This window comes from Pelodiscus sinensis, chromosome 3, assembly GCF_052426305.1.
Source record: "Pelodiscus sinensis isolate ZL-2025 chromosome 3, ASM5242630v1, whole genome shotgun sequence".
NCBI lineage: Eukaryota > Metazoa > Chordata > Testudines > Trionychidae > Pelodiscus > Pelodiscus sinensis.
In genome coordinates this window covers 15912738-15936971 of record NC_143054.1, presented here as the reverse complement: position 1 = coordinate 15936971, position 24234 = coordinate 15912738, and the positions used below count along the sequence as shown (strand labels likewise).

The window sequence follows — 24234 nt, the reverse complement described above, 5'->3', positions numbered from 1 at the left end:
TGGCGGAGATGCTCAATGACTTATTTGTTTCGGTCTTCACCGAGAAGTCTGGAGGTGTGCCTAACGTAGTGAATACAAGCAGAGAGAGGGTAAGTTTAGAAGATAGGATACACAAAGAACAAGTTAAAAATCACTTAGGAAAGTTAGATGTCAGCAAGTCACCAGGTCCTGATGAAATGCATCCCAGGATACTCAAGGAGCTGATAGAGGAGGTATCTGAGCCTTTAGCTATGATCTTTGAAAAATCATGGCAGACAGGGGAGATTCCAGAAGACTGGAAAAGGGCAAATATTGTGCCCATCTATAAAAAGGGGAATAAGAACAACCCAGGAAACTACAGACCGGTCAGTTTAACGTCTGTCGCAGGGAAGATAATGGAGCAGGTAATTAAGGAAATCATATGCAAACACTTGGAAGGTAATAAAGTGATAGGGAGTAGCCAGCATGGGTTTGTGAAGAACAAGTCATGCCAAACTAATCTGATAGCTTTCTTTGATAGGATAACGAGCCTTGTGGATAAGGGAGAAGCGGTGGATGTCATATACCTAGACTTTAGTAAGGCATTTGATACGGTCTCGCATGATATTCTTATTGATAAACTAGGCAAATATAACTTAGATAGGGCCACGATAAGGTGGGTGCATAATTGGCTGAATAACCGTAGTCGGAGAGTTGTTGTTAACGGTGCTAAATCCTGCTGGAAAGGGATAACAAGTGGAGTTCCGCAAGGGTCTGTTTTGGGACCCGTACTGTTCAATATCTTCATCAATGATGTAGATATTGGGATAGAGAGTACGCTTATTAAGTTTGCAGATGATACCAAATTGGGTGGGGTTGCAACTTCTTTGGACGATAGGGACATAATTCAAAATGACCTTAGCAAGTTAGAGAAATGGTCAGAGCTAAACAGGATGAGGTTTAATAAAGAGAAATGCAAAGCGCTCCACTTAGGAAGGAACAATCAGTTCCATACATACAAGATGGGAAGCGACTGTCTAGGAAGGAGCATGGCGGAAAGGGATCTAGGGGTCATAGTGGACCACAAGTTGAATATGAGTCAACAGTGTGATGCTGTTGCAAAAAAAGCAAATATGATTCTAGGTTGTATCAACAGGTGTGTTGTAAGCAAAACTCGTGAAGTCATTCTGCCGCTCTACTCCGCACTAGTTAGACCTCAGCTGGAGTACTGTGTCCAGTTCTGGGCGCCACATTTCAAGAAAGATGTGGAGAAATTGGAAAGGGTACAGAGAAGAGCGACAAGAATGATTAAAGGTTTAGAGAACATGACCTATGAAGCCAGACTTCATGAACTGGGCTTGTTTAGTTTGGAAAAAAGAAGATTAAGGGGGGACATGATAGCGGTTTTCAAATATCTTAAAGGGTGTCACAAGGAGGAAGGAGAAAATTTGTTCCTCTTGGTTACTGAGGACAGGACAAGGAGTAATGGGCTTAAAGTGTAGCAGGGGAGGTTTAGATTGGACATTAGGAAAAAGTTCCTAACTGTCAGGGTGGTCAAATATTGGAATAAATTGCCAAGGGAGGTGGTGGAATCTCCCTCTCTGGAGATATTTAAGAACAGGTTAGATAGACATCTGTCAGGGATGGTGTAGACGGAGCTTGGTCCTCCCTTGAGGGCGGGGGCCTGGACTCGATGACCTCTCGAGGTCCCTTCCAGTCCCATTATTCTATGATTCTATGATAAAGAGGAAGAATTGTTTGGGAAAATAATGGACCAAGCATTTATTCTAGAATTGGCACACCTTGCAGATGTTTTAATTGAAATTAATCGGCTAAACCAAGGAAATATTGTGAGTATTCTCATAGCTCAAGACAAGCTTCCTCAGTAAGTTCTAGCTTTACTGATGTAGGGTTGAAGCTGGTGATGTATCTGTGTGGTTTGAACTGACAACTCTGTTTGAGGCGGATGATATCATAAGACACTTACTGTTGGTAACAGAATCCATCAGTGGATACTTTCCAGATATAGAGCAGTGTCACATAAATACATGGACTGTGAGACCATTTACAATGGAAGAAAAAGTACAGCCTCTCCCCGAGTTACGAATGAGTTATGGACCAAACTCTTGGTCGTAACTCGATCTGTTCATAACTCGGACCCCATTCAGTTACATAGTGACTGCGCTGTTCATAAGCGTGGGTCACATTTGTAACTCGGGGACCGCCTTTACGACCGCTCCATGGGAGCTTTGGTCGTAAATGCGAACAGTCTTAACTCGACCGTTCACAACTCGGGGACCGGCTGTAATCGAAGACAAGGATATCAAGGTGAAAGCAGAATTTCTTGATCTGCAAGAAGATAATACATTGAAAGCAGATTTTTCAGGATTCTGATCTGGCAACATTTTGGTGAAAAGCTGGTTTAGAATAGCCAATTCTCTCTGACAGAGCTTTCAACCTTTCAATCCCATTTGCCACGACGTATCACTGTGAAGTCAGATTTTCTACAATGGTCAACATTAAAACGAAGGCAAGGAATAGATTGGATCTTAGTCATGACTTGAGATGTGCATTAGCTGTGACAAAACCTTGTATCTCTAAGGGTATGTCTACACTACCCTCCTAGTTCGAACTAGGAGGGTAATGTAGGCATACCGCACTTGCAAATGAAGCCTGGGATTTGAATTTCCCGGGCTTCATTTGCATAAGCAGGGAGCCGCCATTTTTAAATCCCCACTGGTTCGAACCCCGTGTAGCACGGCTACACGGGGCTTGAACTAGGTAGTTCGGACTAGGTTCCTATTCCGAACTACCGGTGGAACGAGGTGTACCGGTAGTTCGGAATAGGAATCCTAGTCCGAACTACCTAGTTCGAGCCCCGTGTAGCCGCGCTACACGGGGTTCGAACCAGCGGGGATTTAAAAATGGCGGCTCCCCGCTTATGCAAATGAAGCCCGGGAAATTCAAATCCCGGGCTGCATTTGCAAGTGCGGTATGCCTACATTACCCCACTAGTTTGAACTAGCGGGGTAGTGTAGACATACCCTCAGTTAGTCAAGCAGAAGCAGTACCAACATTCATACTGAGAAATTCATCTGAGAAATGCTATTTGTGATGTGTTTTCATTTTCTGAATAACAAATCTAATATGTAAGTTTAAAATTCAACAGGTGTTCAATTTTGTTCAACTTAATGTATGAGAAAACAAAATACAATAAAACGATTAATCATAATTTTCTTTTTGTCTATTGCCATTTAAAAAAAGAGGAGAGGTAATTTTGGTTTATTGGTTAAGCTTAAGGGGGAACACTGTCAAAGAGGTTAAGAACCACCGATCTGGTTCAAACTAACAAGTGACCTGTGCCCCCAAACCTCCTAAGGTCTCTGCCAAGCTGACTTGGGGAAAAAATCCTTCCTGACTAGAAGTCTGGATGCTGGAGGGTTAGTGGTAAACTGGAGAAGGGGTAGTAGAGAGAGTGTCTAGAAAGATACTTAATACTGAACTAAAATCTACCCTCTGGATGACATACATCCCAGCCTTGCTAAGTTAAACAGTATATAGGATCCATTAGGCAATGATCTGAGCACAAGCCACAAATAATTTTTCATTTCCACAGGTTGTGTGATGTGAAAGCCATTTTGCCCAACTGGCCAGATATTTAGCTACACTCTGTGCTCATACCACCACTGTGCAGCATGTGATTGCAGAGTCTTTCTTGCTAGGTTGAGCAGAACAGCCCCCAAACAGCTCTGCCTGTAGTCTCTTCCCCTGCCCTCATGTGTTCTGAGCTGGAAGTGATGCTGCATCTTTCTGAATGACTGCATGCAACCCCGACAGAATCACCCCACCTCTCGCAGTGCAGGGGTGACATTCAAGGACAACTTGTAAACTTTCTTTGTTCTGTGCAGCCCTTAGGCACGAGCTGTGGCATCTAGGGCTTAGTTCTGCCCTGGCATAAAGCCGCTGGAGACAAGAGAGGGAATTTGTCTCCTAATATATAATATCATCCTATTGTTCCTGCTCCAAAAGATAAACTCTTGTAGGAGCTTCCTCCCCCTTCCCCATCCCGCTCACTCCTTTTTAAAATAAAACTTGTTACTGTGATGCTTTTTTCTCTCCCGTCAGCAGATTTTTCAGGCTGGTTAATGAAGGGAAAATAGCCCCCTCCTGCATGTCAGGGGCCAAGTTTAGATTGGAGCTCGGTTTAGTTTTGCGTGTCATTTCCTGTTGCTGTCCTCTGAATGTGAACACACACATTCTCTCTCTCTCTCTCTCTCTCTCTCTCTCTTTCTCTCTCTCTCACACACACTCACACACACACATACACACACACTGGACTCATTCCTCTTGGAAGGATGTGAGGGAGCAGACAGCACACCTCATGCTCTCCTGTCACGCTGCATTCCTGCCTTCTGCCACCCTACCCGGCTCAGCTTTCTGCCTGCTATCAGGAAAGGAGAAGACGTGGAAGGTAAAATCACTCTTCTTTACAACAGGGCTCAGTACTTTGTACTTTTCAGGCATGGGTGAAAGTTGGTTGTGAATTTTGGAGTCCAGAGCTAAAGACACTTTTAAAACTCTCACCTGGACAGTGGTAATTGCAAAGGGGTAGCAGCAGGGGTCTACTGAAAAGGCAAATTTAGAAGACTGCAATCATGATACCGAGTGGTTTGCTCAGGTAGGATTGTGAGGGACAAGGCACCAAAATGCAGCGGCAAACCCTAGCGCTGTGAGAGAAGTGCTTGAGAAAGATGCAGCTGCTGAATCCAAACCCTGTGTGTATTTCAGTCCCTTTCTGAAAAGCGTTTTCTGTGCTGTCTTCCAGGAGACCTGGAAAAATCTGTCGGTGAAATCCTAGAAATGAAGGAGCCATGTGTGGGACTCTGTTGAAGTTCACATTATAGCAGGGGGCAGTATTTAAAAGGACTGTTATTTATGTGGTTCTGCAAACACTGGTGGCGTGACATATTGGATGGTCTGAGAAGTGGTAAAATAAATAAATGCTGTGTGTACAGCATTCTTCTCCTAGGTCTTTGCAGCATAGGATTTACCCTGGCAGAAGATTTTCCATAATACTTGCTTACCATAGTGTTCAGAGCTGAGGGTGAGGGGAAGAGTTGTCATAAAAGGCAGTCCATTAAACTAGAAGAAACAGGACAATGTCCAGAACCTGCATCCTATTTGCTATAAAACTGTACACAAATCAATCAGTCGCTGTAAGTCCAGCCAGAAGCCTTTGATATTTTCCTTGTTTGCTCATTAAATTCACATTGATTTTGTTTGAACAAGAAAGGGGATATGAATGTTTTCTTTTAAAATCAGAGCAAAAGTAAACTTCACGTGCGACTTAAGCCAGTCCTGGCTCTCCCTTTAAACTGCTTCTTCGACAAATATCCCATTAAAAAACTAGCGTAGGGCTTCTGGAGTGAATGCTGGAACCAGTCCATGGGGATTTTAGAGTTAAAATGGTTTCTTAAGGTAACCAACACGGGATAGTAAATTTCAGCGTGCCACTAAGTCTGGGGAAGAGGGCGGGGAATAGCTTGCAAAGCAATTTATGTCAATAGATAAAGTAAATCCCGAGAAACTCCATGTTCTTCACTTAGAGGATTAATCATTACCACCTCTAGCTATTCAGCAGAATTTAATAGGGACAATTACGTATACACTATTTACCAGCCATTAATTAGACATAGGAATGAGAACAGAGATCTGGCCTCGGGAAAAATAACCCTAATTATTTGCGCATGAAGCATGGGTTTACACAGAAACATTGCTTAAGCCACGCACCTCCCTCACTTTACTTTCATGTTACAGTTTCCCCCTTCCTCCAAGAATGTGATTGCTGATGGATGGTGCAAAATAGGGGGCGTAAGAATTGTTATTGTGCCCCCACTGCCACAGACTGAGCACATCATACACTGCTGGTCCGACAGTCCTAATTTCTGACCTCGCCAAATGACCTCTTGCCTGGAGGGGCTATTTTAGTCTCCATTCCAAACCGCAGCTTCTCTCTCCAGGCTGCCATCCGTTTTGGGGAGGGTTGCAGCGAGGAACTGGATAGGGGCCTACCAAGTCCTTTCACATGGATTGCTGAACAGCCGTCAGCCATTCATGTCTTTCATTAATTAACAACCTCTGCTGGAGTCAAAGCTGCTGACTTCAAGGTGAAAGGTTCAGGCTCCTAATTTCAGTCCCTGTATTTCAGCTGGTTCTGTGTTTGGGACAGGTTTTGCAGGGAGGCTAATTTTTAAAAACACAATAGAACAGTGAAAACTCTTTTGATTCTTTCCTGTTACATCCCTTCCTCTCCCATTCTCCTTCACTCGGCATAGTGTATGGGTTACTCCCATCTGCTGACTGACTTTCACAGGGTCCTCTCCTGTCTTTCAAACAAGAGATGGAGCCATATAAGTAGGCCATATCAGATCTTGCATCTCTCCTTTTCTAGCTTAGGCTGTGACCTGGCTTCAGGGAGAAATGACAGAAAAGAAACCCGCTGAAGATGAGAGTATGATGGGAACAAGGTGGTTCCGAGCATCACCGGCAGATTTCTGCTGCTTCATTGGCCTTTTTGCTTGCCAGAATCTCAGTTCTCTGATAGTGGCACCTTCAGGAGAGCCAGCAACCTCTGTGGGCCCCTAGGCAAGGTGGGTGAGGTCTGGCTTCACGCTCCCAGAAGGGGCGGGGCCTCAGGCGGAAGAGGCGGGACCAAGGCAGCCAGCTCTCCATGCTGCCTGCAGTGCGGCCCTCCTCAGGCCTTAGAGCTGTTTGGAGTGTGCCATGTGGCACTCCGGTGGTGAGTTATTGCAAGAGCTATGGCCAGAGCCTGGGCCCTTTTGAATTGCCAGGTCCTGAGGCAATTGCACACTTTGCTCCCCCCCTCGGTGGTGGCCCTCGGCACCTTCTTCTACCCAACAGCACCATTTTTTTCAGCGTTCATGAGGGATGTAAACAGGTAACTGGTTAACCGACACCATGGGCCAGTTAACCGGTTGAATATATAGTTTAACATTTTAAATGGGGTTTTACATCCCTAGTGTTCATCTTGTCGACGCTGAAAGATTAAAGGGGTGAGGCTTCAAGTTCTGTCACTTACCACCTGATGACTGTCAAGAAATATCTCCTGTTATGCAACCTAAATGCTCCGGTTCAGTTTAATCACATTGCTCCAAATTACAACCCCTGAGCACCACCCTAAATAATTCCCCTCTCTAGGGCTGGTTCACAGTGGCTAGGAAACATGTCCTGTAGGAGGCCTCTGCTTGGGAAAGGCCTCCACAATTATGCAGAGTTATGCATATGTACCTTCTTGTGCTTCCTGCAGATGGGACGTGCGGTGAGTTAATAAGCTGTGCTTTGTCATAATGACACAACATGAGCCCTAACTGCTCCTGGGTCTTTGGAGATGGCCATAGGCCCTCTGGTGACCTGCTAATGAGACACGACAGCAGGGGCACTGGTGCTAGATGATGTGTGGTATGTGTGGGGAGAGATTGTCTTTTCCTCTTGAACTACATTCTGCTTAGCGGGTAGCGCTTAGTTGCTGTTGCAGTCCTTGACGGAGGCTGCTTCAAGAACTCTTAGCGACTGCCTGGATGCTGTTACCAGCATGTTGCCTGCATCCTGCTCCTGACTCTGCATTTTGTCTCATAACTGTAATGAGAGGCATGTTCTGGGGGCAGACTGAACAGCTCCCTGGGAGGGGGTTTCTTTTGTGGTACATTGTGTTGCACTGTGGATGACAATAAAATGTGAGTCTAAAGTATTGTCTTTGGCAAGATTTGCTGTGGCCCTGCTTGTTCGGGCAGGTTAAGTAATAATACCACTGCTCTGTTTATTCGAAGTAGTATTATGACAAGGCTCATTTCCCCGCCGTAAGAGGTACTAGTTGAATGCACACAGGTCTTGTATCTATATTAGCAAACTTAATATTATATGTGAATGATCAGGTGACAAACCTAACATTTTAATGAACTGCAAAAATTCTAGCTCTTGGCCAGGAAATGTCTTTTTTGATTTGTTGTTTTTTTTAACCTTTCTTCCATGCAAATTGAAGCCAAAGATAGGCCCAGTTTGTTCAAACAACACAACATTCAAACAACACAACATTGATTTCAAACTACTTATGGATGTTACCTGGCTGAGTACTAGCCCTCTCTTCTGAACAAACTGATCCCACTTTATTCACCTGCCTGGCTGTTGTATATCTAAGGATATGTCGACACTGCAGAGTTTTTTCAGAAAAACAGCCGTCTGTAACTTTCACTTACGTCCACACTGCAATCGTGTTCTTTTGAAAAAAATTGAAAGAACAGAGGGGGTTTTCCGACATTGGTAAACCTCTTCCTATCAGGAAGAAGCCTTTTTCCGAAAGAGCTCTTTTGGAAAAAGGCCTGTGTGGACGAGAAGAGAGAGTTATTTCGAAAGAAGAGAAAAGAGGAAAAAGCACAGAGACCCTGGTGGCCACTCCATCCATAGTAATCACAGTTTAAATGTGAGACAGCATCCATTCAGTGTGGATCTTTCGAAAAAGCAGATCATTTTTTGATGTTCTTTTGCTGTGTGGACGCTCTCTTTTGGAAGAAGTTTTTTCAAAAGATCTCTTCCTGAAAAGCTTCTTCTGAAAGAAGTCTGTAGTCTAGACATAGCCTAAGGCTCCTATTGCTACAGGTTCTAAAGGTATATCTTTACTGCATTTGGAGGTTTGCTTGCATCACGTGTAAATATAGCCGAGCTAGCTTTGGTCTCACTACTTGAATAACAATAGTAGGGAAGCTGTGGTAGCATGGACTGAACATAACATAAGTACATAAAAACAGCCATACTGGGTCAGACCAAAGGTCCATCCAGCCCAGTACCCTGTTTGCCGACAGTGGCCAATGCCAGGTGCCCCAGAGGGAATGAATCAAACAGGCAATGATCAAGTGATCTCCCTCCTGCCATCCATTTCCACCCTCTGACAAGCAAAGGCTGGGGACACCATTCCTTACCCATACTGTCTAATAGCCATTTATGGACATAACCTCCATGAATCTATCTAGTTCTCTTTTAAACCCTGTTATAGTCCTAGCCTTCAGAACCTCCTCAGGCAAGGAGTTCCACAGATTGACTATGAGCTGTGTGAAGAAGAACTTCCTTTTATTTGTTTTAAACCTGGCTGATTGAGTACATTCTCAGAGTATGGCCCATGCTGTTATGACTTCACTTTTGTTGTTATTACATCTTGCTAAAGCAAAGCTAATTGGGCTATCCACCATGCTGCCTTCACACCTCTGCAGTTAAAACAAGTCCTGAGTGCTGAACACACAAGTTAAGGTTGCATTTAAATTGTTAAGGGCTCTGAGCTCTCAGTCTGTTTTAATCTTTTTTTCATTCCCCCCACACAATATCATTATTTTATTGAAGATGGCGTATTCTCACTGGCTGAGGCAGCTTGAATTATTGCTCGGGTCATGATATAGCATAAAGTTCACTATATTACTCTGATCATGTGATAGCATAAGGTCCGAGAATCCGGGTCAACCTGGTGAGGTCCCCAGTGGTGGCTAGATATATCCAACAAGGTCCCCTGCTACTCCAAAAAACGGATTTTGTTTCAATGTTCTACATTTAAAAGCATGTAGAGCTGATGAGAGGTGTTGGATTGACGAGACTGGAGACTGGAGTCCTCTGTCAATTCAAGCTTCTCTACAATGTGCTGCATGCCTGTTTGAGATGGATGAGTCCCGGGATGGTCAGCTCTGGAGATGAAAAGGTATTTCAGCCTCTATGGTGAAGGCCCTGGATCGGGGCATCTAGGGAGGCTGTCACTTCTGATGGAGGTTTCCGTGATGTGGTCACATACTTGCTGGGTAGTGGACACAGACTAACAGCTAATTTGAAGCAGGCCACCAAGCAACTGTCTGTGGTAGACAATGGGATTTGCTATGGATGCTATCACATGACCATTACTGACCTGAGCTGGAGCTGAATTGGTGAATGTGAGGTGACATCCCTTACTTGTATTAGCCATCCCTTCAGTCTGGGTCTCTTATGTCCATCCTGGGGGAGGAAGTCTGGGGCTGGAACTGTGTAATAAAGGCCAGATTTCTCACTGCGATCAACAAAGCCAAACCGAGTGGAGTAGACCAGGCCTAATGCCTTTCCAGTGGCGCCCACCATCATTCTGATTAACTTCTGTGATGTGTTCTTTTCCAACAAAAACAGGCTTGATTTCACAACAAGATAAGAGGTCTAAGTATTAGATATGGGATACCTAGACCCCATGGATCTATAGGAGCAAATCCCATTGGGGCAACCCAGACCTTCATCCTAAACAGTGTTCTGATCAGTTTATTGTGTGTGGGTCTTTTGGCTGACTCCTTGAAGAGCAAGGCCTTCCCTCTTCTATGCTGGGCATTTCAGAGCTGTTGGACTTTTTTAAATAAAGAGGATTCCTCCATTACCCTTGGCCAAGTTTGTTCTTCTCCCCCCCCCCACCCCCGCAGTGTACTAACTGTCACATTCTATCCTTGAGACTGACAAAGTGCCTTAGGATCCTCTGAGGCATTTTATGATGGTATGAAAAAGAGCTGGAGATCTGTTCCTCTCATGTTCTCTGAGTGACCTTGGGTGAGATACTTAAACCCTCTGTGCTGAGCTCCCAAACTGTAAAATGGGAATAACCTCAGCTCCTCTCTTACACTGTTTGTACAGTGCCTCGCACAACAAAGGCTGATTTTAATCAGGACCTCTGGGTGCTACCATCATTCACATTAAAATTATGATGCTCTTATTAATTAAACCTGAAATGATGCTGCTTGACCATCATTTGTTACAGTCTCCAGGGCAATAGCTATGGTATTGAGACAAATCGTGATACCTGTTTCTTATAGTGAATTGTACTCACACTTGAACACTTATAGGGAGTTTGGTGTCAAATAGTACTCGCTCTAAGGTTGTCCCACTCTAGTTAAATGGAGCTGCCCTGTGAATTACCAGAGCATTCCTTATACTTTACTGCACACTCAATTTCTCACTTGACAAAACTCAATATTGGGTTTTTGCGGGTTTTTTTAACTTGCACTTCCACTTGATTTCATGGTTTCAAAGATTTTCTTTTTCACGTCAATGATATCAGAATACTTTTTCATAGCTGGTACATTGTATGAATGATACATTTCTATGCATGATCTCCAGATTGGTCCTCCTCCTCCCAGACGTATTACTTTAAACAACATTTGCCTACAGTAGACTTCAGCTTTGATTTTACTACATTAGTGACCATAGGTCTCAAGCTCCTCTGACTCTGGTTTTGTTGTTACTTTTTATGTATTCTAGACAATGCTCCAACTTTGGAAGTGTTGGCAGACTCTGAAAGTTGAAATTTCATATTTATTTTGCTTCCCGCTCCTTTATAAATAGAGTTTATAGCTGCAAGGGTTACACTCTGATTTAATATATTTAGCAGGTTTTGAGCTGAGAGCTTTACAAAGTGATATAAAGAATTGTAGCAGGTCCAGAGACGAGATTCTTATTTAATATTAATATTGCTGAGTGGCTGTGTATACACATAATAAAAGAGAGGCCCAGCCACAAAGAGCTTATAAGCTAAATAAACAAGACAGATGAGGAAAGGCAGAAAAGAAGTATTATTGTCTCTGTTTTATAGATGTGGGACTGGAGGCACAAAGAAATTGACTGGCTTGTCCAAAAGTTTGTACCTTCCTCCAACAGAAGTTGGTCTACTGAGAAGTATTATATCACCTGCTTTGTCTTAGGTCTCACAGGCTGCAGCTACACAGCAGGGTTTGACTCGAAATAAACTATGTAAATTGAGGTACTTCAATTGTGTAGCTTATTTTGAAATTGAAATTAGGAGCATCTACACAGCACTTATTTTGAAATAGAACACTCTTCTTCTGACTTCCCTCATATAATATGGAGATATACCTATCTCATAGAACTGGAAGGGACCTTGAGAGGTCATCGAGTCCAGTCCCCTGCCCTCATGGCAGGACCAAGTACCATCTCTGACAGATTTGCCCCAGATGGTCCCCTCAAAGACTGAGCTCACAACCCTTGGTTTATCAGGCAAATGCCTCCCCCCCTTACGCCTCCTACAATGAGCGTTACCGGAATCGGAGTAAGAAGTCCTCCAACTTGACAATATTTCAATATTATTTTGAAATAACTGCCTGCTGTGTAGACACGGACTAAGTTATTTCAAAGTAACACTAGTTATTTCAAAATAATATTGCTGTCTAGACGTACCCACAGGGACTTTGTAGTAGAGCCAGGGAATCAAGCCAAAAGCACCTGTGTATTAGGCAGGTATCTGAACCATAAGCCTGCGTGTTTGTCCTTCTTGCTTAAAAATGTATTTTCTGTTACTGAGTACATTTCAGAGGCAAGGAAGTTGTTCTTCAGAGGTGACATTATGAAGCCATGAATATAAAATGTAAATCATCACGGATGGGCTTGCCGTTTTGAGGATGCAGGGATGAATGTCATTAAGGCTATGGAAATCCTGCCATTCTCCCCTCAGTTAAAAGCTGATTTGTAGCCAACAAATTATTGTATCCTTTATCTTGATTCGCTATATTAATCCTGCCTCATTCCACTCCCAAATTCCCCTGTTGACTTGAATGGGAGCTCTAGGCATGAAACAGAATTGGCCTCTAAGTTTCATTCTAGAATCTTACCATTAAAACAAGCTTCCAGATATATAGAATTCACTGTTAGAGCCTTCTCTGACAGAGCAGTGGGATCTTTGAGACCCCCCAGCTGGGCAAAAACCTCCTTCCATGTTGCTCATCCCTGATAAACTACTGCAAAATTGCTTCTGCTTTTTGGAAAGCAACAACAGCAGACTATTGGTAATGCAGAAGCGCTCTCTTTGTAGTCAAGTTCATAACCACCTTCTGATTGGGCCCTGTGACTACTTGGGTCTGTATTTGATCTTCTCCATTTAGTTGGCTGGTATATTAGCTTGACAGGCACAGACTATCCCTTGTATTAGTTGATAGTTGATATTTAGGAAGGGAGGTTACCTGCAGTTTCAATCATTCTCAGGGGTGTGGGTACTGGATCCGGATTCCTAAATTACAATCCAGTTGATTTAGCAAATTGCTTCTTCAGTCTTGTGCCTTGTTCCTCTGAGCTATGAAATGAAGATAATAGTACAGCTTTATCTCACACAGAATGTTCTTAGAGTGAATAAATGTTTGCAAAGCTGTCTGTAAACACTATGCATTATTATTATTGTCATCACTGAAAGAAATAAGGAATGGTAGGAATGGAAGCAAGAGGCTATCAGTGTCAGATTTCTTCTTCTCCCTACCCCAGTCTTCATTCATTTTCACACAGCATAAAATACCCGGTGACCCAGCACCTGTGTAGCCTATTCTATAAAGTCATTTGTCCCTTTGAGGCAGGAAAAAAGCCAGTTCCAACCAGTTCCCCAGTTAGTCCACTGCAAAAATGTAATCGTGTTGCTGGCTGCCAAACATCACACTGCAAAGAAGGAAGGTCAGAGAATAGCATGTGAAGTGCCATGGAACGAACCAAGTGAATCCAGGTGTGTTTTGAGAATTTTAGGAGACCTTTTGCTCAAACACAAATTTGCTGGTTTTCTTGGTGTTACACGTGGGGTAAACTTGACTCATCCATCATCCCTAGTCCTATGGGAGCTTAGCTGTAAACATCTTACTAGCTTGAAGTGTGTTGTTATAAAAACAGTGTGAGGAAACCAAAGGCAGTGGGCCCAGTTCTCATTTACACTCCCCCCATTTATACTATTCTGGCTGTACAAAGTTGCAGTAAGGTGAATACAAGTGTAAATTATGCTCCTGCCAGAGTGGTGTAAAGGAATCTTAGTTTTATGAGAACCAGACCCAGTAAAGAGATCCCCTGCCATCAGGTGAATACATTTTGAAAATGTACGGTAGAGGTGATTGCCAATTCTAGCCCTCTTCTGTCAATCTGGTTATAAGGAGAACTGCAGATGTCCCATAGATGCTGGGCTTACAGGGCCAGTTTTACGTAGGTTGAGGCACACGGACTCTGCTTTGCTTCGGCAGTTCATTTGTGTAGTTGTGAATCAGAGCCTCATGCATAAACATTAGAGGGACTCTCCAAAAACTGGATTCCTAAAAGCTCTTTAGACAGTGCTTAATTTGTAATGAAAGAGATGCCAGGGTTTGGGTAATTAGGTGCTGAGACTCAACAAGTGCAGAGGTGCGGGGGCTATACCAAGCCAAGAGGTGCCGGGGCTCAGCCTTGGCACAAATTAGGCACTACCTTTAGGACAGTGAGCCCTTCCTAGTATCAGGGAAGCAAGCCAGTCTGAGTGAGTCAGTTCCAATTTAGGGCGAGTGGGTATGGAGGGTCAGGAAGAGGTAATCTCACAGCTGAAGAGAGAACTCTTGGCTTCCCCGAATCATAGCTTAGAAAGATCTAACAAAAGCCGCTGGAGTGGAACACCTTGGCTGTGTCTAGACTGGCAAGTTTTTCCACAAAGATATCCGATTTTGCGGAAAAACTTGCCAACTGTCTACACTGGCTGCTTGAATTTCCACAAGAACATGACGATCTCATGTAAGATCGTCCGTGTTCTTGCGGAAATACTATGCTGCTCCCATTCGGGCAAAAGTCATTTTCTGAAAGACTTTTGCGCAAAAGGGCCAGTGTAGACAGCACAGTAGTGTTTTCCGCAAAAAAGCCCCGATCGCGAAAATGGCGATTGGGGCTTTTTTGTGGAAAACCGTGTCTAGATTGGCCATGGACGCTTTTCCGCAAAAAGTGCTTTTGCGGAAAAGCATCCTGCCAATCTAGACGTGCTTTTCCGAAAATGCTTTTAACGGAAAACTTTTCCATTAAAAGCATTTTCGGAAAATCATGCCAGTGTAGACGTAGCCCTTTGGATTACCTTTAAGATGATACAAGGAACAGGTATACATTTTGAATATACTCCCTGGGGACAAATTCACCCCTCCTCTTGGGACACAAAACAGTAGGCTTCCCCCATCTCCACTTGGGAGATAAGGAACCATGGGGCCCCAGCACAGATTCAGGCAGTCACAAGAGTGTCTTAATTAATGTCCCTATAACTCTATTAGCTAAGAAATCCTGAGATCTAATCCTGGTCCACTATACCATTGGTGGGCCAGTTAACCAATCTGTAAATGGGAGCACTGAGCCAGAACTGCCTCCCAGAAGACTCAGTAGTTATAGCTTGGAATGTGTTTGGTACTTCACAAGTGCTCTCTCACTGCTAAGGAGTATTAGTAAGGGAGAATGGCATGATCGGCATGAATCTGCCTTGTGTAGCTTGAGAAAAGACGTGCTGTCCATGTAGAGGCCTCACAGCATGCAAATTTGGAAAGCACAGAAACAAAAGTGTAACTGAAGGTTTTGTTGATCCTGGACAAAAAAAAAAAAAAAAGACCCTTTAGCCGGGATTCAGAACAAACCTTCAGTTTCATAAATGTTTGTTCTTGTGTTAATAAATGTGCACTGGTGCTCCCTGCTAATATTGTGAAATCTGCCTTTGTTTTCTTCTGAATTTGCATCTGTTTTACTTCTGAGAAATTACAAGCATAGCAATTGCAAGAATCAGGTACAAAGCAGGCAGCTGCAGTACAAAATATTCCCCCTGTAATGGTCAATGGTCTCCTGATTTGTAAGTTTGGAGTCTTTGTGATATGGATTCTGCAGGCTACATTAAGACTTAATCAATGTCTTTCCATCTGTAACCTACGTTCTCCACTGGCTTACATGAAGCTGAACCCTAGTCAGGATTAGGAGATCAAACATCTAGACCCCCTTTAGCCACTTTGGGTCATAACATAACCACACGGAGGGAAAAAAACATATGGAAGAGAGGGACTTACTGAAAGACCTCCATGGCTTCTAAGGGAGACTAGTTTGGTCTCATCATTCCCATTGAAAGATGGGATTCAAAGATGAAATAGGGGAAGCTAATGCTACTTTGATCAAAATGCACGTGAGCGCTCTGGGTGTCCGGAGAGGAGTTTGGCCTTTGGTATGTTTGATGCCTAATTTCTATCTCTGGACCAAGTATTTACTTTTCATGGGCTGTATCAGAAATGCATGGCTGGACCATCAAGTTCGGGTCATTGTCTGATAGCCCATTTGCCTTCTGTAAAGCTTTTCTGGGCCCTTTTGGTCCCACTGTAGGTTCATTTCCTGAGCTCTGTAACGAGAGGGATTTTATAGGTCTTGGCAGCAGCTCATCCTCAAAAGTTCTAATGATTTATGTTTTTTTAGAAGTATGTTTTATTTTCATGGCACAAATGGTGGAGATGTTATCCCAAAAGATGTAAAAAGGCTTCCTGGGCGGAAAAACAGACCTGTTGCATGAGCTCCTATGTTGACTCTAGAGGGAGATCAAAGTTACTCAGTGAACTTATGTTTTCCTCCCCACTTGTTAAAGTACACAGCTTCTGCCTTTCCAGGCTTTCAGCACACAGATTTCCTACATTAACTTTGATTTGAAATGGTTTCCGGGGATTAGTGACTTGTGGTTTGAAACGCGCTGCAGATTCACGATAATTTGATTAGGTTAAAACCTGACCCAAATGAATGTTCCCTGCTTTATCTGTGGTCATTTCTCTCTGTCCACCCCCACTGACCCACTCCACATGGAGCATCTCATGGGAAGCCCATCCTGCCCATGAAACTTAAAGAAGCAAAAGACTAATGCTAGACAAACGTGACCTCAGAATCTTTGCAGCCAGACAGAACAGTCACAAAGGACAGCACAATCTGAGGAAATGGCACTTTTTCAAATTTTCACTGAGAAATTAACTTTGCAGCTGCCTCTGCTAAATCCATTTCTCCAGACAGTACCCCAGCTGCTTTCACACAGATTCCGTACGTAGGGCCAGACTGTGTCAGCATGGGAGAGCCCTGGGTAGTGGGGTGTTAGAGATGTATTCCTCAAGGGGAGGGGAAATGGCCAGGAGCAGTAGTGTCTTGGGAAGCTCACTACTTCCTAGAGCTCCCTGACATGATAGCAAAGGAGTGCAGCCACACTAGCGCCTTGTAGAATAGTGCCGCTACCTCTTAGGCTGGCCAGCCATATTGCAGAGAGAGACAGGGCAATTATCCCACCCTCAGGAGTCCTTTTGAGGTGTCTGGCAACCAGGGGATGCTGGCAGGAACCAGTCCTAGCTCTCCGGAGAGCACAGGGAGTGGAATTGTGGCTGGCTGACAAGGCGAGGCTGGGGGAGGCTTGCTTTGTACTTACCCAACAGCAATCTGGCCCTTAGCTAGTACAGTTGCTGGTGGTAATTTCCCATCTGTTCTTTCCTATTAATAAACAGCTGAAGGATCAACATTGCATTGTCCTTCTCGGAAGAGTTCCCCAAAGAACTTGTTCTTAAGAGCATACTGTTCCGATTGCCACCTTGGCAGGTAGACCAACTGGGCTAAGCCTTGAGTGACAGGATTTTCAGAGAGGAGATATCCAGGAAGTGTGCGTGTCACTAACCCCCTTTCCCCAGAGAAGGGCCCTTGTGCAGTGCTACAACTGCATTCTACATGAGCTGCAGTTTATGGGGGAGTGCACAAAGGCAGCTCGCACACTACCACCCCCTCGCCTGGAGAGCCCTTGTTGCTAAGCAGTGCTAATGATCTGTGGCCATTTTTTTCCTCACAGATGAGATAAAAATAAAACAGATCCAAGGGGAACACTAGTTTTGTAAAGAGTGGTGCAAACTGCCAATGTCAGCAACAGGACTAAGTCATATAAATCCTCTTTCCATCATCTCGGAGAGAAGAAGTGAGGTAAATTCCAGCAGCACATAGTCGGAGTCGGGTGGGTGGGTAGGGTGGTGGCAGAGCTATGTACACTGGCTTGATGTTTGCAGGATGGGGTAGTGGTGCAAAAGGGAGGGGAGGGCTTGATGGTGAGATTACATTGATTTGTGTTTCTTAGGGTCGCCCACGCAGACCCTAATGTCCCAGGAGGTGTTTTTTCTGGCCAATAAATATTCCTGTTTGAAATTAGATTTTTGCTGCATTAGTCCCATATTTCCTCCATTCACCCTCATGTGAACGGAGTCCCTCAAATGCCAAGTCATTTATACACATAAGGCTTGTGTGCAGTATGGAAATCTTGCAAAAATTTCCTACTACTGCTAACATCCGTTCAGCTTCACCAGTGTTATCAGTGATGCAAGCCGTCCTGTCAGTTGCCACAGTGGGACAGATCCTTTGTTAATGGAGCTATCACAGTTTATTACAGGTGGGAAGCTGCTTCCTTGCACTTGATTTTGCACCACTAAAGTCCATGGGGATTCACTCCTGTCTTCGGTGGTTGTCATCTAGTCCTGCTCTGTGCCAATCTAATTTGCACTATGTGTAACGTGCCAGCAGTAACACGGTCCCTCCACACTAGGGCTCCCAACATCACACACACAACTGGAGCTAAATCAGCATAAGCAATAGTTATGCACAATCCCTCTGGCATAGATAAGACTGCGAGCACCACAGTAAGCCTCTTGTTTTCAAAACAGCCCGCAGAATAGCATCCACAGGTCTATCTGAGTGCTGCTGTCTGGACATATGTTGTATAACCAGGGGGAACTGGGTGCCTTGAACTCTGCCAAGCCGATTTGCTGTGCTACTGAATTCCACTCCATGGGTGGACAGGACCATCTCCGGGTAAAGTACTCCACAGCATTTTATCTAATCATAGCTAATTTTGAGCAAGGCCCTGCAGATGAATAGGCCGTTGAGACTGTCTCGGGCATCTTTTGTCTTCCCAGGCCAAACAGGGACACTGTTGCCTTGCTTCCTGTTCCCTCCCGGGACAGAACATTATTTGATGTGGCCCACCAATTAAAAAGGAGGAGAGTCTTAGAAATGCCAAGAGATGAATTGCTCTCTGTGTAGAGCCCATCTTCTCTATTGCAGATTCCCTTGCATGGCGCTGGCTCTGAAGTGACTACACCTGCTCCTACTGGGTATAGTATGTATAAGCAGCGCCCCCTTGGGGACCTCCAGGCACCCTGACGCAGGTCAGGGTGAGAAGTCTCCAATGTTGGTTCCCACTTTAGCCCACCAGCCAATTATTCCTTTAGTCTCCTCTCCTGAGCAGTCTCCTACACTTGTGTCACTGTCAGTCACTCCTGAGGTCTAGCTGCTCCTCCCTAATAGCAGCTCCAGCTAGCAGGCCCATCTCTCCATAACTGCGAGCAAACTCCCTGCAGGTGAGAGGCAAAGCTCCACCCTGCTTCCTGGCCAGCCAGCCTTCTCCTATCCCCCTTCCAAGCTTGGCATTGACTGCAGGGATAACGCTGAGCCCAAAGGCTGTCCTTAACCCTGCCCCTGCTGGCATTGGGCCTCTCTGCCCCATTACAACCGGAGATAACTCTACCCGGCAATCTCCTAGCCCTAGAGGCCCTGAAGATGGTGGGACTAATTCTCTCTAGTCTTCCCACCAGTGCAAGTTGAATGCAAAAGACTTTTTAGATTTGGTCATGTTTCCCCACCCTTTGTAGTGACATAAATGTCTATATAAGGTACAGGCTCACTGAATAGAATTCTTCTCCACCTCAGCTGACATTTGTTGGTCCCTTGAGAGGTCATGTAAGGCGGGTTTTTCCTGAACTTCAAATAGAAGTGGTCTCCATGACATTAGTGGTTGGGATTGCATAGGGAACATGCTCTATAATAACGTTAGCCTCCTAAACTTAGCTACCATATTTGTTACATTAAAACAAATACCACCATTGGCCCAGAAAGCTGGTGGAAGAGGCCATAAGCAAAATCCTGCTGCTACTGAAGAGATGATGGATGAGAGAGAAAAAAGGAAGCATAGGGGAAAAAAAAAAAAGCTCTGTGAAAAAAGCTGACATTGGGTTTTACCTTAGTTTAAAAATTAAGACAGTTGCTCTTTCAGCTCAGTCTCCAGTTGGGGAGGGCGAAAGGATTTGCCATTTGACAGAGAGAATAAGTCCCGTTTGCAAAACTGTTTGAAAGGATTTGCCATTTGACAGAGAGAATAAGTCCCGTTTGCAAAACTGTTTGAAGACATGCTTAGAGATGTGTCCGAGTGGCAAAATTCACCTCACCCAAACTTGCATGGTGCTCAAGTCCAGTGGTTTGATTGAGCCTGTTTGAGAAATAGTGATCAGATCCACAGTTCTATATGGAGGACCCTGAGCAGCCAGCAAGAGTTCAGAGCTAGGGATATGCCCTGGCCCTCATCTCTGTATTGACTTGTGAGTCTACCTGGTCATCAGAAAGTGATGCCATTAATGCTAACACAGTGATCCCTCTGTCTCTCTGGCAAGCCATATAAGTCTTCCATCTGGGTAGGAGGCAATTTCCTTTAGGAGATTAAATGGGCTGCCCTCCTGCTCCCCATTCCTTGAAGACTATTTATTGCTTCTGGAATTAATATTTTTTAGTATTTGAAGGTTTCCTGCAGATGGATCAAGATAAAATTGAACATTGAAGTGATAGGGTCATTAAATCAAGTGCATGCATTAAAAAATGACCTACTTCTCCCCCTTCCAACTGCGTGTAGATTTGCTCTCAACTGCATACAGTGGTTATTATTTCAAAGTCAACTTTGGCCATTAGGGATCATATAGTTATTTTCTTTAGCAAATGTACTAAGAAAACTGCAACATCTCAGATACCATTGCATGGTAATTGTTGGCAAAATTCTTAGTGGTGATGCTAGCAGCTGGAGTTCCCATCCTGCTCCAAATAAGATTTAATGAGTTCAAACTTGCCCTCTTCTGAGGATTTGGCTTAATTGGAAACTTAAATGCTAGCTAAACAACACAAACCCCATCCTAAATTTTCTGCCCAAGTTTGGCTCTAACTGTTCCAGGCTCTTGTTCTTTTTGTCCAGTGTCCCTCCTAGCTCTCATATATCCTGATGGTGGAGCTAACATGGTCACAATGAAGCAGCAGAGTTTCCTCAGCAGCATCAGGTAGGATTCTAACTCACAGCAGGGTGTTTGCATCCTGCCCCACTGTAACAAGTGAGCACTGCATTCATGGTACATAGTTATACAAAGTGCAGATGTACCACACTGATTTAGTACTTGAGATTATGTCGCCCTCTAGTGGTTAGCCCCAGCAACAAGTGGTTGAATAGTTGTTAGGGGTTTGCACTTTTGATGCTGATGGGTACCTGATTCAATACTCACTGACATCCAGGGCTGCCTGTATGTGTGTGGTCATGGGTCTGCCATAGATATAACAGAGGCTACTTATTTATTATTTATTTTATTAGGAGTGTACAGTGAAGAGATGAAAAGTTTCAAAGTGATTCACATAAGAACATAAGAACGGCCGTACTGGGTCAGACCAAAGGTCCATCTAGCCCACTATCCTGTCTACCGACAGTGGCCAGCACCAGGTGCCCCAGAGAGGGTGGACCGAAAACAATGATCAAGCGATTTGTCTCCTGCCATCCCTCTCCAGCCTCTGACAAATAGAGGCCAAGGACACCATTTTATCCCCTGGCTAATAGCCTTTTATGGACCTAACCTCCATGAATTTATCCAGCTTCTTTTTAAACTCTATTATAGTCCTAGCCTTCACAGCCTCCTCTGGCAAGGAGTTCCACAGGTTGACTACATGCTGTGTGAAGAAGAACTTTCTTTTATTAGTTTTAAACCTGCTACCCATTAATTTCATTTGGTGTCCTCTAGTTCTTCTATTATGGGAACTAATAAATAACTTTTCTTTATCGGCCCTCTCCACACCACTCATGATTTTATAGACCTCTATCATATCCCCCCTCAGTCTCCTCTTTTCTAAACTGAAAAGTCCCAGTCACTTTAACCTCTCCTCATATGGGACCCGTTCTAAACCCCTAATCATTTTAGTTGCCCTTTTCTGAACCCTTTCCAAGGCCAAAATATCTTTTTTGAGGTGAGGAGACCACATCTGTACACAGTATTCAAGATGTGGGCGTACCATAGTTTTATACAGGGGCAGTAAGATATTCTGGGTCTTATTTTCTATCCCTTTCCTAATAATTCCTAGCATCCTATTTGCCTTTTTGACCGCCGCTGCACTCTGTGTGGAGGTTTTCAGAGAACTGTCCACGATAACTCCAAGATCCCTTTCCTGATTTGTCATAGCCAAATTAGCCCCCATCATACTGTACGTATAGTTGGGGTTATTTTTCCCGATGTGCATTACTTTACACTTATCCACATTAAATTTCATTTGCCATTTTGTTGCCCAATCACTCAGTTTGGTGAGATCTTCTTGGAGTCCCTCACAGTCTGCTTCTGTCTTGACTATCCTAAACAGTTTGGTATCATCTGCAAACTTTACTACCTCACTTCTTACCCCTTTCTCCAGATCATTTATGAATAAGTTGAAAAGGATTGGTCCCAGGACTGACCCTTGGGGTACACCACTAGTTACCCCTCTCCAATCTGAAAATTTACCATTTATTCCTACCCTTTGTTTCCTGTCTTTTAACCAGTTCTCAATCCAAGAAAGGACCTTCCCTGTTATCCCATGGCCATGTAATTTACACAAGAGCCTTTGGTGAGGGACCTTGTCAAAGGCTTTCTGAAAATCCAAGTATACTATATCTACTGGATCCCCCTTGTCCGCATGTTTGTTATCCCCTTCAAAGAACTGTAACAGATTGGTAAAACAGGATTTCCCTTTACAGAAACCATGTTGTCTTTTGTCCAACAAATTATGTTCTTCTACATGCTTCACAATTTTATTCTTTACTATTGTTTCGACTAATTTGCCCAGTACTGAAGTTAGACTTACCGGTCTGTAATTGCCAGGATCGCCTCTAGAGCCCTTTTTAAATATTGGTGTCACGTTGGCTACCTTCCAGTCATGAGGCTGCTCAGTGGCAGTTTTCTGTTGCTTTGCTATTTCCATTTGGAGCCTCATTCATTCCTTTCTTTGTCAAATTATAACTCATCCATTATCTTACCCCACCCCCCAAAAAAAGTCCTGCTCCTGTGTTTGAAACCCTTCTTTTGCAGGTCTCAGGGTGACAGCAACTTTTATTTTAATGAAATTTCAGACATATTTGTTATTAAGCAGAGCGAAACAAAGGTTTACAGGAGTTTCACACTCTTTAATTTGAGCTCCGCAGTGGTGTGAAACCAGTTTGGTATGCTGGTCCTGTACCAAATGTACAATGGTCCTGTACCAAATGTACAAGTGTCTTCTGGAGAGGAAGGATAGTTCACTGAATAGGGCACAAGCCTGCACTCTGGAAACTTTTGTGTGTGTGTGTCTCGCCTCCATATTCTGCCACTGATTTACTTCATGCCATTAGGCAAATCACTTAATGTCTGCAAAAGTGGCAAGGAGTCCTGTGGCACCTTATAGACTAACTGAAGTGTTGGAGCATAAGCTTTCGTGGGCATGCATCTGTGGGTCTTTGCCCACGAAAGCTTATGCTCCAACAGTTCAGTTAGTCTATAAGGTGCCACAAGACTCCTCGCTGCTTTTGCAGATTCAGAGAAACACGGCTACCCCTCTGATACTTGACACTTAATGTCTGTATGTCTCTGAATCCCACTTGTGAAATGGGGACAATAGCACCTCCCTTTTTCAAAGGGCTAATTCCATTAATGATTGTCAGGTACTTGGTTATTATGGTGATGAGTGGCCATCTGAGTACCTAAGATAGATACCTACCCACACAGTTAATACATAGTGGAATGTTACTAGTGTTCTCAACACAGAAGCCAAGGCCTGGAAGAGCAAGAAGCATTTTCTTACTCCTAGCAGTGGGCTCTTCAATCCATAATTACAATTTTCAATAGACTGCAATGTGATCTAATTGTTTTGCATAATGAAAAGTTTGAGGGAGGCTTTGAATAGACAGATTTAGTCATCCACTAGATACACACATTCCAGGCTCCTTAGTTAATAACATACCATGTCTGTGGCTATTTTCAGCTCTCCAGGGGTTGAGGATGTTTATGCCTCAAGCCCCATCTGAGATAATTGAATGATTACTGATTCTGGTGGTGAAAAATCCCAACCACTGATGTATTATTGCTCAGCCAATGGGCAACAATAACCAATGACCTGCTGCTAACAGTGAGAAAACAGTGCTTATCAGAAGCAGCTCAGTGTGTGATAGTTATCTCTTTCAGTCAGAGCTGGGGGGAGTTGTCACTTTCCTGGATCCTTGTTTAGCTTGAAGTTGTTTGAATTAAATATCTTTATCTGGCCTGCCTCATGCCTTCTCTTTGCTGGTAAGCCAGGCCCACTGGGCTGTCTGTACATATGGGTCTGTGTGGCTGG

General features: G+C 43.9%; 1 protein-coding gene across 2 annotated transcripts in view; it reads left to right on the top strand.

The window, feature by feature from the left end:
• The window catches only part of EVA1A (eva-1 homolog A, regulator of programmed cell death), a 283259-nt gene that overhangs the window by 200696 nt on the left and 58329 nt on the right, over window positions 1–24234 (top strand). Inside the window, exon 1 of one of the 2 annotated variants that reach the window (XM_089777027.1) lies at window positions 4186–4429. The exons of the other annotated variant lie outside the window; for it this stretch is intronic. The gene's annotated coding sequence lies outside the window, so the exon portion shown is untranslated. Of the gene's footprint in view, window positions 1–4185; window positions 4430–24234 lie in introns of those variants that run through there. 2 annotated transcript variants of the gene reach the window in all.